Here is a 16,595-nt window from a genome sequence, read left to right on the forward strand (position 1 = left end):
CTCAGCTATCAAAATCAACGAGTTTATGAAATTCGTAGGCAAATGGTTAGAACTGGAAAATATCATCCTGAGTGAGCTAACCCAATAACAGAAAGACATACATGGTATGCACTCATTGATAAGTGGCTATTAGCCCAAATGCTTGAATTACCCTAGATCCCTAGAACAAACGAAACTCAAGACGGATGATCAAAATGTGAATGCTTCACTCCTTCTTTAAATGAGGAACAAGAGTACACTTGGCAGGGAATAGAGAGGCAAAGATTAAAACAGAGACTGAAGGAACACCCATTCAGAGCCTGCCCCACATGTGGCCCATACATACTCAGCCATCAAATTAGACAAGATGGATGAAGCAAAGAAGTGCAGACCGACAGGAGCCGGATGTAGATCGCTCCTGAGAGACACAGCCAGAATACAGCAAATACAGAGGCGAATGCCAGCAGCAAACCACTGAACTGAGAATAGGTCCCCTATTGAAGGAATCAGAGAAAGAACTGGAAGAGCTTGAAGGGGCTCGAGACCCCAAAAGTACAACAATGCCAAGCAACCAGAGCTTCCAGGGACTAAGCCACTACCTAAAGACTATACATGGACTGACCCTGGACTCTGACCCCATAGGTAGCAATGAATAAACTTGTAAGAGCACCAGTGGAAGGGGAAGCCCTGGGTCCTGCTAAGACTGAACCCCCAGTGAACTAGACTATGGGGGGAGGGAGGCAATGGGGGGAGGGTTGGGAGGGGGACACTCATAAGGAAGGGGAGGGGGGAGGGGGATGTTTGCCCGGAAACCAGGAAAGGGAAAAACACTTGAAATGTATATAAGAAATACTCAAGTTAATAAAAAATAAAAATAAAAAAATAAAAAAAACAAAAAAAATAAAATAAAATGGGGGTAAAGGGGGTAAGAAAAAAAAATCCCAACCAATCAAAAAGCAGGAGAGAAACTTCAAATCCAGTCTCAAGGCTCTATTAACAAAATGTCACTTGATTCAAGGCTGAGGAACATTACAGAAGAGGGGGCGAGAAGATTGTAAGAGACTAATTTTACTGTGAGATGGTGTCTCAAAGTAACACGAGAAATTACACTCATAACCTCTCACTAACATGATCGACTAAACAAAACCTGAGGAAGAGAGGGGATGGGGAAGAATGAAAGTTTAGTTTTCTTTCTTTTTCAACTCCTCCTCCTCCTCCTCCTCCTTCTCCTCTCCCTTTCCCCCTACCCCTCTCCCTCACCCACCTCCTCTTTCCCCTCCCTGATCTCCCTCCCTCCCTCCCTCTCTCTCTCTCTCTCTCTCTCTCTCTCTCTCTCTCTCTCTCTCTCTCTCTCTCTCTCTCCTTGTTGGCTATTTCCTACTTACATTTTGAATGTTATTCCCTTCCCTGTTTTTCAGTCCATAAGCCCCTTATCCTTTCCCCCTACCCTTCTATAAGGGGTTCACATTCCCACCCACGCCCTCCCATGCCTCCCCACATTCCCCTACAGTGGGGCTCCAACTTTGGCAGAAACAAGACTTTCTCATTCCATTGTATCCAGCAAGGCCTTCCTTTTCTACATCCATTTGGAACCATGGATCAGTCCATGTATAGTGGTTTGGTACCAGGAAGATCTGGTTGGTTAGCATGGTAATTATAATGGGGTTGCAAATCCCTTCAGATCTTTCAATCCTTTCTTTAATTCCTACAACACAGGTCTGGTACTTGATTCACTAGTTTGCAGATGGCATTTGCCTCTGTATTTGACATATACTGTCTATGTCTCTCAGGAGGTATCAATATCCAGTTATTGTCAGCCTGCACTTCTTAGCTTCATCCATCTTATCTAGTTTTTGTGTCTGAATATGCATGTGCTACATGTGGGACAGGCTCTGAAAAGCAGGTCCTTCAGTCTCTGTAATAAACTTTGCCTCCTTATCCCCTCCCATGGGTATTTTGGTTGCCCTTTTAAAGAAGGAGTGAAGCATCTGCATTTGGTCATCCTTCTTGAGTTTCATGTGGTCTGTGTATTGCATGATGGGTAATTCAAGCTTTTTGGATAATATCTACTTATCAATGAATGCATACCAAGTGTGTTTTTCTGTGATTGAGTAACCTCACTCAAGATGATATTTTCTAGTTTATAACATTTGCCTATGAATTTCATGAAGTCATTGTTTTGATAGCTGAGTAATATTCTGTACTGCACATGTACCAATTTTTGTATCCATTCCTCTGTTGAAGTGCATCTGGGTTCTTTCCAGCTTCTGGCTCTTTTAAATAAGTCTGCTATGACCATAGTCGAATATATTTCTCTGTTGTATGTTGGACCAACTTTTGGGTATATGCCCAAGAGAGGTATAGCTGGGTCCTCAGGTCATGGAATGTCCAATTTTCTGTGGAACCTCAAAAGAGTTGTACCAGTCTTCAATCCCACCAACAAAGGTGGAGTCTTCCTCTTTATCCACATCCTCACCAGCATCCCCTGTCACATGAGATTTATATCTTAGCCATTCTGACTGATGTGAGGTGGAATCTCAGATTTGTTTTGATTTTAATTTCCCTGATGACTAAGGATGTTGAACATTTATTTAGTTGTTTTTTGGCCATTTGATAACCTTCAGCTGAGAATGTTTTGTAATTCACTCTACCCCATTTTCTATAGGGAATTTTTGCTTTCTAGTGCCTTACTTCTTAAGTTCTTTGTATATTTCGGATATTACCAGCTACCAGATATAGGATTGGTAAAAATCTTATCCCAATCTGTTGATTATAGATTTGTCCTAATGACAGTATCTTTTGCTGTACAGAAGCTTTGCTGTTTTATGAGGTCCTATTTGTCAATTCTTGATCTTAAATCATAAGTCACTGGTGTTTTGTCCAGGAAATGTTCTCCAGTGCCCATGAGTTCAAGACTCTTTCCGACCTTTTCTTCTATTAGTTTGAGTGTATCTGGTTTGATGTGGAGGTCCTTGATTCACTTGAATTTTAGCTTAGTACATGGTCATAAAAATGGGATAATTTCCATTCTTTTCCATGCTGACTTCCAGTTGAACCACCACTCTTTTTGGAAAATGCTATGTTACTTCTTTGGATGGTTTTATCTCCTTTGCCAAATATCAAATGATAGGTGTGTGGGTTTATTTCTGGGTCTTCAATTCTATTCCACTGGTCTATCCATCTGTCTCTTTACCAATACCGTGCAGTAATTATCACTATTGCTCTGTTATACTGCTTGAGTTCAAGGGTGATGATTACGCCAGTTCTTTTATTGTGAAGTTCTTTTATTGTTGAGGATAGTTTTAAATATCCTGGCATTTTCTTATTCCACATGAATTTGCAAATGCTGTTTCTATCTCTATTAAAGAAGTACGTAGGAATTTTGATGGATATTGCATTGAATGTGTACATTGCTTTTGGTAAAATGGTCATCTTTACTATATTAATCCTGTCAATCCATGAGCATGGAAGCTCTTTCTGTCTTCTGAGATTGTCCTCAATTTCCTTCTTGAGATACTTGAACTTCTTATCATACAGATCATTCACTTTCTTGGTTAAATTTACACCAAGATATTTTATATTATTTGGGACTATTGTGAAGTGTGTGATTTCATTTTTTCCTTTCTAAGCCTGTTTATTCATTGAGGAGAGGAAGGTTACTGTTATGTGTGAGTTAATTTTATACCCTGTTACTTTACTGAAGTTATTTATCAGGTTAAGAAGTTCTCTGGTGGAACTTTTGGGGTCATTTAAGTGTATACTATCATATCATCTGCCAATAGTGATATTTTGATATGTTCCCTTCCAATTTGAATCCCTTTGTCCCCCTTTTGCTGTCTGGATTCTCTGGCTCTGACATGGAGTCCTGTTTTGAATAAGTAGGGAGAGAGTTGGGCAGCCTTGTCTAGTCCCTGATTTAGTGGGATTGCTTCAAGTTTCTTTCCATTTAGTTTGTTGTTAGCTACAGGTTTGCTGTATATTTCTTACACTATGTTTTTATATGAGCCTTCAGTTCGTGATTTTTCCAGGACTTTTATCCACAAGGGTTGTTGAATTTTGTCACATGCTTTCTCACTATCTAATGAAATTACCATGTGCTCCTTATCTTTGAGTTTGTTTACATGTTGGATTACATTTATGAATTATCCTATATTAAACCATCCTTCCATCCCTGGTTTCAAGTCTACTTGATCATGATGGATGATTTTTTTGATGTGTTGTAATATTCAGATTGCAAGAATTTTATTGAGTATTTTATCATCAATATCCATAAGGGAAATTGGTCTGAAGTCCTCTTTCTGTGCTGAGTCTTTTTGTGGGTTAGGTATAAGAGTAATTCTGGATTCATATAAGGAATGTGGTAGTGCTCCATCTGTTTCAATTTTGTGGAAGAGTTTGGACAGTATTAGTATGATGTCTTCTAAGAAGGTCTGGTAGAATTCTACACTGAACCCATCTCGACCTGGGCTCTGTTTGGTTGGGAGACTTTTAATAACTGCTTCTATTTCTTTAGGAGTTATGGGGTTGTTTAGATAGTTTATTTATTCCGGATTTTCTTTGCTACCTGTTATCTGTCTACTAAATTGTCCATTTCCTCCAGATTTTGCAGTTTTGTTGAATATAGGCTTTTATAGTAGAATCTGATGATTTTTTTTAATTACTTCAGATTCTGTTCTTGTGTCTCCGTTTTCCTTTCTGATTTTGTTAATTTGGGTACAATCACTTTGAACTCTGATTAGTTTGGCTAAGGGTTTATCTATCTTATTGCTTTTCTCAAAGAAAAAGTTCCTGCTTTTGTATCGTCCTTTTCATTTCTACTTTGTTGATTTCAGCTCTGAGTTTGATAATTTTCTGCTTTCTACCCCCCTTGGCTTTACTTTGTTCTTTTTGTTCTAGAGCTTTTATATGTGCTATCAAGCTCCTGACATATTCTCTCTCTTGTTTCTTTTCACAAGCACTCAGAGCTATAAGTTTCCCTCTTAGCTCTTCTTTCAATCTATCACATATGTTTGGGAATGTTGTATCTTCATTATTCATTAAGTTCTAAGAAGTCTTTAATTTCTTTCTTTATTTCTTCCTTGATCATGTTGTCATGGAGTAAAGCATTTTTAAATTTCAGTGTATATGTGGGCTTTCTGTCAATATTGTTATTGTTGAAGACCAATCTTAGTGTGTGGTGATCTGATAGAATGCCTGGGATTATTTCTATTTCCCTGTATCTGTTAAGGTCTGTTGAAGGACCAATTATGTGGTCAATTTTGAAGAAAGTTCCCTGAGGTTATGAGAAGAATGTATATTCTTATTTTTTAGGATGGAATGTTCTATAAATATCTGTTAAATCCATATGTTTTATAACTTCTATTACTTTCTCCACATCTCTGTTTAATTTCTGTTTCTAGGATCTCTCCAGTGATGAGGGTGGGGTGTTGCAATCTCCTACTATTATCATGTCAGGTGCAATGTGTGCTTTTAGCTTTAGTAAGATTTCTTTTATGAATCCTCAGGATCTCTCATTAATCATTTTTATCGAACAAATCCAAATGTAAATATAACATTCTGGTTCTTGAGTTGATATTCTGGAAATTTAACTGGAAGAGGCAAGGACTCACTCTCTAACTAGAGAGCTACCTATACAAATAAAGAAACTACTAATGAAAAGGAAGTTGCTTTAAAATACTTCAAATTAAAAAATGTAGTCATTTTCTGTGTTGGCTGTGGGAAGGTTGTTTATTTGTTTTTGTTTGTTTGTTTTAATTTAATGTGGAGAAATATTTAAAGTACATCAAAATAAGTGTGAAATGCATCACAATAGAATCCTATGCATTCCAGCATTTTTTTTTACAAGAGCAGAGTCCACTGAGAGGTCAAGTATGTACAACACCATTCCTGCTTCATAATTGTCAGAGCTTTAAGTCTAACCCTATCTTCTCTACATTTAGATTTTTATAAATTTTGCTTGATTGGGTCAGATCTAATCTAATAGATCTAATAAGCTCTTATAACTGACTATGTCCCCTGCACTCCTGAGAAAACCATTTATTGTTTTAATTTTTTTGTTCTTGTTTTGGGGAGCTGTGTTTTTCATTAAGATCAATAGAAAATTAATCTACTGATCAATTAGTGAATAGAAAGGAAAATTATGTATTATGGAGAATAATTTCCCAAAATGCAGTGTACACAAGTGTAAAACTAAATGTTTGTGTGTAGACATGCATACATGCTCATGAACCATGTAGCTTACAAGCATTCCACACCCGATCAACTTAAGTGATTTGGGAAATTAACTTATTCACACAGAAGAAAACTCATGGGGAATACATTTTTTTCTTAGCCATGTTTATAAGTGACCAAATGGTGAAGCAGGATGTAAACAAATACTATTATCCTTCATTGTTTTAATTCATGTACAATCTCTACATGCTCTTATTCTATTGTGTTTCTCTGTGTCTCAGTCTCTGCATGAATATATAGGAACACTTGTGTATGTGGCATAAGAGTGTGTGTGTGTGTGTTGTGTGTGTGTGTGAGTGTGTGTGTGTCTTATATTGTATTTATGTTCATAGGTGTAATGTTTATTTATTTATAATTTGGAAATACTGAAACCCACATTTGATTTGTGGATCAACTATGTGCAGATCTACTCACATAGCTCAGACATTTCATTATACAGGTGAATAGAGAGAGAGCCTAAGAGGATGGTGATATCTCCTAAACTACTCTTGTCAGAAAAAAAGTGGTTTATCTTTTGGCAAGAAAACCCAAACTTCCACAAAGACATATACACTCCATAAAACAGAAAAGGACATCTCATGTGAAAGGAAAAGTTATCAGACTGGGAGAAAAATGAGTTTGCCACATTCCAATATTTGAGGGACATGAGACTGATCTTCAGAAGATATAATGGGAAGGGACAGGCAGAATCCCCAAGGAACCAAACTATGCTAAACACTGGAGCTTCTCATTACATGAGAGGTCAGAGATTAATAAGGATGGTAAACATAATGATAAGAACTTTGCAGTCCATATTCAGTCTCCGTATAAGGCTACAATGTGAAAAAGATGAAAAGTAGTCACCACCAAAGTGCTAACAGAGCTACTTTAGCAGTTACATTGTGAATAACAAAGTGTAACTATACAAGTGTGTGTGTGTGTGTGTGTGTGTGTGTGTGTGTCTTATATGCTATTTATGTCCATAGGTAACATGTTTATTTATTAATAATTTGGAAATACTGAAACCCACATTTGATTTTGGAAGCGAAGAATTATATTTGAAAACAAACAAGGCTGTACTGGAACTGAACAATTTTCCATGTAAGTAAGCACACAGCAGGTGCCATATGCAAAAGTGAGCAAAGAAGAAGGAACTGTATACATACTATGTGTACAGAAATACAGGTAGTTTCGTGGAATTCTAAGATGTCGAGATGAAAGAATAGGACGGAATTCTTATCAAGCCAGGCATCATGTTTGCTCTTAGAATACTCACATTCAAGAGTCTGAGGGACGAAATTAGGAATTTCAGGTTAGCCTAGACTACATATGAAGACAACACATATTTTATTATTTTTTATTTATTTAAATCAATTGTTTGATTGATAGAATATCATGAACAATATTAAGAAAACAGAAATTTCATGCCTACACAGTGATACTCCTGCTAAGATAACATGTTCAATAAAGAGACAGGAACTATTCAGTTACAAATACCAGCTGTCATATTGAAGGTTGTGGCATGAGTGGTATGGTGTTGTTTGCTTGATCCTTCTTCACTTTCAAGGCTCATTTTACACACCTTAAAAAGCTTCTCTGACTACCTCATTACTGTGCAGACATCGAGATGTGCCTTGCCTTTTCTATGTATTAAAACCAGTAATCATTTATTTATCAAATGATTATTTGATTTTACTTTATCTTCAAAAATAATGAGTCTTGAGGAAATGATACCTTTACTGTGTGGGTTTGAATATTCATCATAGCAATCAGAGAATAATCGGGGCCCAACACACACACAGGGTGGTTGGAGAGACTATAACTGTGGCAACAAGTAAGCATAGTAACGAGTGGGTTGATCTGTTTTTCTGCATAACATTGATAACTAGTTAATGATAAGAATGGGTAAAAAAATGAGATAAAGTAAAGGTTTTCTTTACCTTAATTTGAATGATTGCCTATACAGCATGTGAAACTGAACTCAGACCCATGGTAAAGCTTCTGCCTGAGCTTCATTAGTGCCACAACTACAAGTGTGCACCATCTTTGTAAATATTTGGACACTTGGCTCAATGCTTAGCACACTTTGGAAAATCCCCTGGTGTTAAGAAAGAAAGTATTAGATATGAAAATCTATGATAATAAATCACTTCTAAGCTTTGATTTTTGTGACTACAGAGAAAGACTTTGACTCTGATGTAAGTGAGTGTCTAAAAGTATTAAAAAATTAATATCTTTCATCTGCAAGAATCCTTCTAATGGCTTACTGCTATCTTCCAGGAGATGAGTTTCAATTGTGTCAATTGCTCTTTGTGGCAGGAAAAGGGCTTGTCTGTCAAATACTTTGAGATTCCTGGAGAATGCTTCATCCTGTTCACCCTCATTCTGCTCCCATATCCTTTGCTATCTACATTAGTCCATCTCTACACACTGCCATGTACTTCTTTCTGGCGAACTTATGTATCCTGGAAATTGTTTATACTGTCTCTGTCATACACAATTTATGGAGAGCCTTGTAAGTGAGATCTGAGTAATCTCTCTGGAGGGTTGTGTCACACAGATGTTTTTCTTCACAATTTTAGGTATAACAAAGTGCTGCCTATTGGCAGCCATGGCCTTTGGCCACTGTATGGCCCCACTTCACTATTCAACCCAAATGAGTCATGAGGTATGTGTCCATTTGGCATTTTTTTCATGGGGAATAGGTTGCCTTGTAGGGTTGGGACAAAACTACTTGAGACCCAAATCTAACCACCCACAAGGAGTTGATAAATTCTTGCTCATCTTCCATACCACTGTGACATCCATGCTGAACCCCATCACGTATACCTTAATGAACCAAGAAGTCAAGGCAGCACTGAGAAGAACTCTGGGTCCGATGAAAGTTCTGATAATAAGAAGGTAATTAAAGATCCCAAAGTGCTTTTTAAAAAGGTGCAAAGTCTGTGAAAACAAAACAAAACAAAACCCCTTTGGTCTTTCTTTCTGTCTTGAAACAAACTTTTAGAAACATAACTTTGTTTTAGTGTGTTCCCTTTGTTCCCCACCATGCTTAATTGTAAACAATTGTAATATATGTTTGCTACTAAATTACTTTAGTAGATTAGTCCAGTACTTAAATGTTTTCATCCGGGCAGCGTTTAAACCACATGCTAATGTCTCAGGGTCCTTGAAAATTCTCTGTACCCATTCTTAGCTATTTGGAAATCTTCCACAAATTGTTTGTAAATGATCTCAACTCATTGTGCTACAATTCCATATTCCTCAGTACATGTAAATTCATTGCATTGGACTGGAACTGCTAAGTAGTTCTCGGGACAGTGAATTGTTAGGCTCTGCTTTGTGTAACATTTGGTCAGTCCCTACTTCAGTTCTGGGCACCCAGGCCCTATGATCTTAGAACAGGAGTAGTCTTTCCCCCACTTTTTGATCTATAGGGCAGTGGTAAAGAATTTCAGCCAGATGTTTCTCAACATAAATATCATAGTTTCAGATAAGCACACACATACACACATGCACAGACTCACACACAAACACACACACACGCACACACACACACACACAAACAAGCATGCATGAACACATTATACAAGAATTGATGTGGGTTTACAAGTGACAGAATACAAATAGAAAAGCCGGCTAGTGTCAGATAATTAGATTCAGGTTGCTATTAAACAAGAAAATGAAATAACGTAAAATTAGAATTTGAGTCTTTTTTTTTTTAAAGATTTATTTATTTATTATATATAAGTACACTGTAGCTGTCTCCAGATACACCAGAAGAGGGCATCAGATCTCTTTACAGATGGTTGTGAGCCACCATGTGGTTGCTGGGAATTGAACTCATGACCTCTGGAAGAGCAGTCGGGTGCTCTTAACCGCTGAGCCATCTCTCCAGCTCATAACCATCTGTAATGGGATCTGATGCCCTCATCTAGTATGTCTGAAGACAGCTACAGTACACCTATATATAATAAATAAATAAATCTTTAAAAAAGAGAGAGAAAAGTGTTATGTCAGCATTTTGCGCTGGGCCTGTGGCACATAGTATATGATAGAATAGAGATACTCGTCTTGTGCCAACCAAGAAGCAAAGAGGAACAGGAAGTGGCCCTATGTCTCTGCCACTCTCCAAACCCTACCTCCCTTCCAATAGGTCCCACCTTCTAAAGGTTCTTCCCTCTGCCAGTGTGGCACAAGTTGGAGATAAAGCTTTCTGAATGCATACCTTTGGGGAACAGTAGAATTCCAATCTACAGTGGTGTCTTTACTGTAAACATGTGAAGTACACGTGATGCTTTGGGGCATTTATTATATCTAAAGATATCAGAAGGCTTAAGGAATAAAGTTGGGGCTGGAGAAATATCTCAGCAATGGAAGCCACTGGGGTTCTTTCAGAGGGCTCAGTTCAGTATCTGGTACACACATGGTAGCTCAGGACCTTCTATAACTGTAGTTCCCGGGGATCCACTGTCCTCTTCTAGTCCCTGTGGACACCAGGCACACACATGGTACATAGATACACATGCAGGCAAAACATTCATACACATAACATTTTAAAAATTAAGTAAATAAAAGAAATGAAATTATCTTGGTTTTCTCAACACCTAAAAAGGTCCTAAGCGGTAGAAAATTCCAGCTTGTAATGATTTGGTCTATAGTTTCTACTTTGGAATCCAGTTTAATAATGTCTAAGCTAGTCTGCCTACTGTACATTGTTGTTAAAAGCATCAAACACAGAAACATCTTTAAAATTGTGTTGGGGGCTCCACAGCAAAGCGTTAGTCAAGACGTGTGAGTTAGAAGCTGGCGCCCACATTGGCCAGCTGTGTGACTTTTGCCACCAAGTCCTTGCCCAGATTGTAAATACAAGGGCTCTCCCACTTGTAGCTCTAATCCCTGCCAGCTATACAGTAGAAAATAAGACCATCAATACTGCTCACTGTTAGAAACTCCTTCCTTGTTTGTAACAAAAGGGAAAACCAAACTGGTCTTATCAAGCATATGATATGGAGTTAAGAGTTTTCCAGGAACGCCCTTCAGGAGCCTGGCCACCAGGTTAAGTGGAAAGGAAGGTAGCAGTCTGTTTATCAGAATGAATTTAGGTGGCAAGTACTTTATGGGAACACGGTTTAGAACTTCAAATCAACCAAGTATAGTCAATGTGGATCCTTGCATGTCATTTAAAGCATAGCACCAAGAAAGGAACGCCAAAAGAGAGAATTTCAGAGATGCAGTGGATTCGGGTAGATAATTTGGGTAGCTATCAATTACGGGGAAGAAGAATGCCTGTGTCTAGTTTGACAGATAAAGACAGAAAAAGGGCAGGAGGTCCACTTTTAAATCTTTTTCAAAATTTATTTATATTATTTTAATTATGTGTATGTGGGGGTTGGGGTTGTGTGTGTACATGAATGCAAGTGTCTGCACAGGTCAGAGGTGTCAGATCCCTCCGGAGCGGGGGCTGCAGGCAGTTGTAAGCCTCCTGCTGTGGGTGCTCAAAACAGTACTCAGGTACCCAGGTAGTGGTACCTTAACCACCAAGTATGTGCTCTTAACCACCAAGCTCCCATTAAAACCGCTTTTAAGTAAAAAAAAAAAAAAAAAAAAAAAAAAAAAAAAAAAAAAAAAAAAAAAAAAAAAAAGAATTTGAGTCTTTAGAAATATATTGAAACAAAAATAAAATTCCATTTAAGTGTGCTGAAAATATGGAACACATTAAAAAAATAACCATGACACTAAAACTACAGTATTGTTTTAGGCATGAGTCACCCAACCAGAAAGACAATAATTATATTCTCCTCGGACTCATTGTTCTGAGTGTACTTATAAGCAGTAAGGACCATTCAGGTCAAAATGTTGGTTAAAAAAATGACTGAGATGCTACAAACAAATCCTAAAGTTTTGAAGAGACATACAGTCTTTCCACAGGCATTAAGTAATTCTCCTATTAGTTCTATTACTTTAAAAAGAATTACAAAAGAAAATACATTAAAATATTTTAACTATGAAAGGAAAATAATTTAAAATAATTTCATTGCTACATAATTGGGTGTTGTTAAGATGACAGGCATCCTCCTAATGTATAACTGCGATAAGTAAAGCAAAAAACACTTTTTGGTATCTGTGTCAAATACATATAATCTCAACCTATAAGAGAAAAACAACTGGACAAATCCAAATTCAGAGACATTTCAGCAAAGTATTTTTCTTCAAAGGTGTAGTCACATAAGATAAAAATAGTAATGAATTATCACAGAATAGAATAACATAAGATATGTAATAACTAAATGTCAACTGGATTTCTGGATTGAAAATGGGCATAGATAGTGTACAGTTCTAGAAACATTGTTATTATGATTTGATCAACCTACAAAATTACTTTTAACATTTTTTTCAATTTTCTAATTTTTTGAGAATTAGTCATTAGATTGATTAAAGTATATAAAATTTAGTAATTAGGTTACGATATAAAACCATACTGTTTCCTATCAATTAAATCTCCTTTTCCTGTATTGTTTGAATTCTGCTTTATTTTTTGTATTGATTCATATTATTAATTTATTTATGTCTCAAATGCTGTCATTTTTCCTGTTTTCCCCCACAGATTCCCTTAACCCAATCACCATCCTTTTCTGATTTCTTCTTTCAAAGAGTCAAAACAACAGTAACTAAGGCATGTTTACTCCCTGAATAGCTGTTCATATGGCCATGCATTTGAAAATCTACAACATTGATAATGCAGACATCAGGAAATATCATTCAAAAATGATCTTCAAATATTAAATAATCTCCACTTATCAGCTAACAACTATCAGCTTTACAAAACAGGAAGAATCCAAGAGGAAAAATATCCTTGTAATGTACGTAGATAAAATTGATCAGATAAGAAGGAAATCAGAGAGCAACCTTCCTGGATTCAACACAAGAGAGCCTCAGTTCCTGTAGTGTATTCGGTATGAGTTTATAGAGTTTATGGGTTAATACCTGGAAATGAACTCCTACAAAAACCAACAACAAACAGACCACAAACTGAAATATTTATAAAAGCCAAACAAATATGTGGAAAGTATTATTTTCAGCTCTATATGAGAATACTAATGTTTAATTGTATATTAATAAAATTTTAATTTAATAACTGCATATTTTATTGCAAATTTTTAAATAAATAGATTTTAAGTGACTCATGTGATCATTAACCTTAGTGGCTTTGATTGCATTATAGATCAATAAAGTGTTTATTTGACTGTGTTTATCACTATGAATATTCACCAAAATCAAATTATGTGAACCAGGAACTGCTCTTCTGTTTTCATAGTTTTTGTTGTACATATGTTAGAGTTTTATCTGCTTATTCGTGTGTGCAATACATTCATGCCTAGTGTCCAGGAGGTTTAAGAGGGTGTGAGATTCCATGATGCTGAAATTACAGCCACTTGTGAACTGTCACTTGGGAGCTAGGGTTCGGTCCTGAATTCTCTTGAAGAACACATAATGTTATTAATCACCAAATCATTTCTTCATCTTAAGCAAATGCCACTTCTTTGTAAATATAGTTCCTAAGCTGTCCTGTCTTCACCATAGACCACTGTTTTCTCAAATGTGATAATTTATTAAACACACACCCACCTGCTTCTTACCTTCATATATATTCACACAAACACACATACAAACAGAAACACACACACTCACACACAGAGACACACGCACAACTGCTCTTACCTTCAAGTTTACTTACATACTTACTTACTTACACACACACACACACACACACACACACACACACACACCTGCTTCTTACCTTCAAGTAGACTTAGTTATTTTCACATTAATTTGTTTATTTATTCACTTTACATGCTGCACCCTGCCCCCCTCCAGTTCACCCCTCTCACAATCCTTTGCCCATCCCTTTCTCTTTAGAGCAGGAGGGGAACCCTCGGGTAGCTCCTCCCCTTGCATATCCAGTCTCTATGATCACATCCTCTGATACTGAGGCCAGACACAGCATCCTAGATGGATTGGGGTGGGGAGCTAGAAGTGATTTCCAGAAAGAGGCAGAGAGCTGGGGTACGAGATGCCCATTAATCAATGGGTGTTTCCTTAGCTGAGAATCACAGTCTCAGTGATATGGACCTAAAGAAACCATCTGCTGTCGCCAGAGAGCAACCCAAATGGAATGATAAAGAGACACCAACTTTAGACACAAAATTCATTCTGACCACAAGAAATGAAAGGGCTGTGCATAGAGAAGATAGTGAAAAATGATCAACCAATGGTTAGTGCAGATTGAGACCCACCCCATGGATGAGCACCGATCCCTTACACTATTGATATGACTCTGTTATGCTTGCAGACAGCAGTCTAGCATGGCTTCCCTCTGTGAGATTCCACTAAGCTGCTGACTCAGACAGAAGCAGGCATCATCTAGTCAAACCACGGTGGAGCTTGGGGACTCTGATGGAAGAAGAGAATGAAAAGGATTATGGCCTCTAAGGATATAGGCACTCCACAGGCTTTGTCTTCATGCAGGTACCGAACAGCTAGTATTGGGCCTTCCCAAAACATGCTGTCTGTAGATGGGATATTTGTTTTTAAAATTCATTTATTTATTTACTCACTTTACATCCCAAAATGGGTGCTCCATCTTCATGGGATGCCAACAGTCATTGTCCGGGGCACTTATAAAAAGACAAAGCTACACATTTGTTACCTATGTCCTGGGAGCTCAGGTTCAGTCTATGTTCACTCTCTGGTTGGTGGTTCAGTCTTTGGCAGACCCCAAGTGTCACTGTGAGTTGACTCTACTGGTCTTGCTGTGGAGTCCCACATATCATCTGGGCCTTGATTCTTCACCTTATTTTTTAAAGACTCCCCAACCTCCAGCTCTTGTTTGGTGGTGAATCTTTACACTTATTTCTCTCAGCTGTTGGGGGGTGGAGTCACAGAGAGGTCAGTTATGCTAGGATTGTGTCTGCAAGCACGGTAGAGTATCTTTAATAGTGTCAGGTATCGGTGATTGCCCACGGGTAGGGCTCAATCTGAGCTAAACATTGGTTGGAAGTTCCTTCCATGTCTGCTCTATCTATCTTCGTATCTGGATCTTGTTGGCTGTGTTCATTTTGATTGAAGGTTTTGTGGGTAGGTTTTTGTCCTTGTCACATCACTGGGAGTCATTCCTGGCTACAGAAGTGGCAAATTAAAGATCTGTATCCCCACTGCTACAGTCCCCCAAATAGACACCCTGTAGCCTCGCCTTTCCCAGGTCTCTGGCACCTCCTAGAGATGTGCACCCCACACTTGTGATTTCCATTCTCTTTTCCCTGCTTTCCCTATAACTAATTCCTCCAAAGGACACTCCATTCCCCACCTCCCCTCCCATTCAGTTTCCTCCCACCCTCCACCCTTCTCAATATCTATTATGCTAAATACATTTTAAAGTCAATATTTAGGAAAAAACACTGAGTAAGTGTAAGAAGTATCCCATAAGTAATTGTGGTGGATGTTTAGGGAAGACATGAACATGTTAATTTTTATAGAGGTCAAAATTACTACATATATTGTTAGAAGAGACACTGTCTTCATTACATTCAACATGAAGGAAACCATTTATATATTCTTTTAAGTTATACAAGGGAATCTGTTAAAAGAGTTACACACATCACACAAATTTATTACCTTAAAGCTCCCTTTATTGCAAATATTTACACAATGTAAAGTACAAAGGCTTACACTCATGTGAGTGTACTTTGTTTCAAAGTTAACGTTTAGAAATACAGGTTGATGAGAACAGTCATCTCAGACTCAGAGGGGATAAATACATCAGGGAGTCATGTATTACCTTACCTGTGTTCTTTCCTTTATTCCTGCTGAAGACAAATCTCATTTGCAGCCCCTACTGTGAGAGATGGATTAGAAAATGCCTGTGAGTCTACAACCCAGAAAGAAAAAAGACAACATCTCCAAATAGTACACACAGTCAAAACTTTCTTGTAGATCTTAACACTTGAAACAAAATGCAAAGAGAAAATCCATTTCCTAGGATATTACAATAAAAAGGAAAGGGTACCTGTAGGAAGCATTCTCAGGGGATTTTAAACTTCTGTACCTAAGAACGAAACTGCCTCCATTTACGTGAAGATTTTTTTCTTTGGCAAGAAAGTCAGTCTGTCTCTTGACAGTTGTGCAGTCTGTTCATCACTAGAGCAACGGTGATGCTTTATGAATGTGAACAGATAAACATACCAGTTTTCACTTCTTCAAAGAATTTCAAGAAGAACCTGAAAGAGAATGTATAATGTTTTAGAAATGAAATATGTGAATTTAAATTAGCCAGCAAAAATATGTTGTTAAAAGTTTCTGCCTTCTATTAATAATTTTGACTATTCTTGCTATGAATAAAAAGACGG

General features: G+C 37.5%; 1 long non-coding RNA gene across 1 annotated transcript in view; it reads left to right on the plus strand.

Moving 5' to 3' along the window:
* The first annotated feature begins 11,842 nt into the window (after positions 1–11,842).
* The window catches only part of LOC120099706 (uncharacterized), a 29,309-nt gene continuing 24,556 nt past the window's right edge, over positions 11,843–16,595 (plus strand). Inside the window, exons 1-2 of the long non-coding RNA XR_010062115.1 lie at positions 11,843–13,145; positions 14,543–14,718. This is a non-coding gene — a long non-coding RNA (uncharacterized LOC120099706). The remainder of the gene's footprint in view (positions 13,146–14,542; positions 14,719–16,595) is intronic.

The sequence above is a fragment of the Rattus norvegicus genome (genome assembly GCF_036323735.1).
Source record: "Rattus norvegicus strain BN/NHsdMcwi chromosome Y unlocalized genomic scaffold, GRCr8 chrY_unlocalized_18, whole genome shotgun sequence".
NCBI classification, from domain to species: Eukaryota; Metazoa; Chordata; class Mammalia; order Rodentia; family Muridae; genus Rattus; species Rattus norvegicus.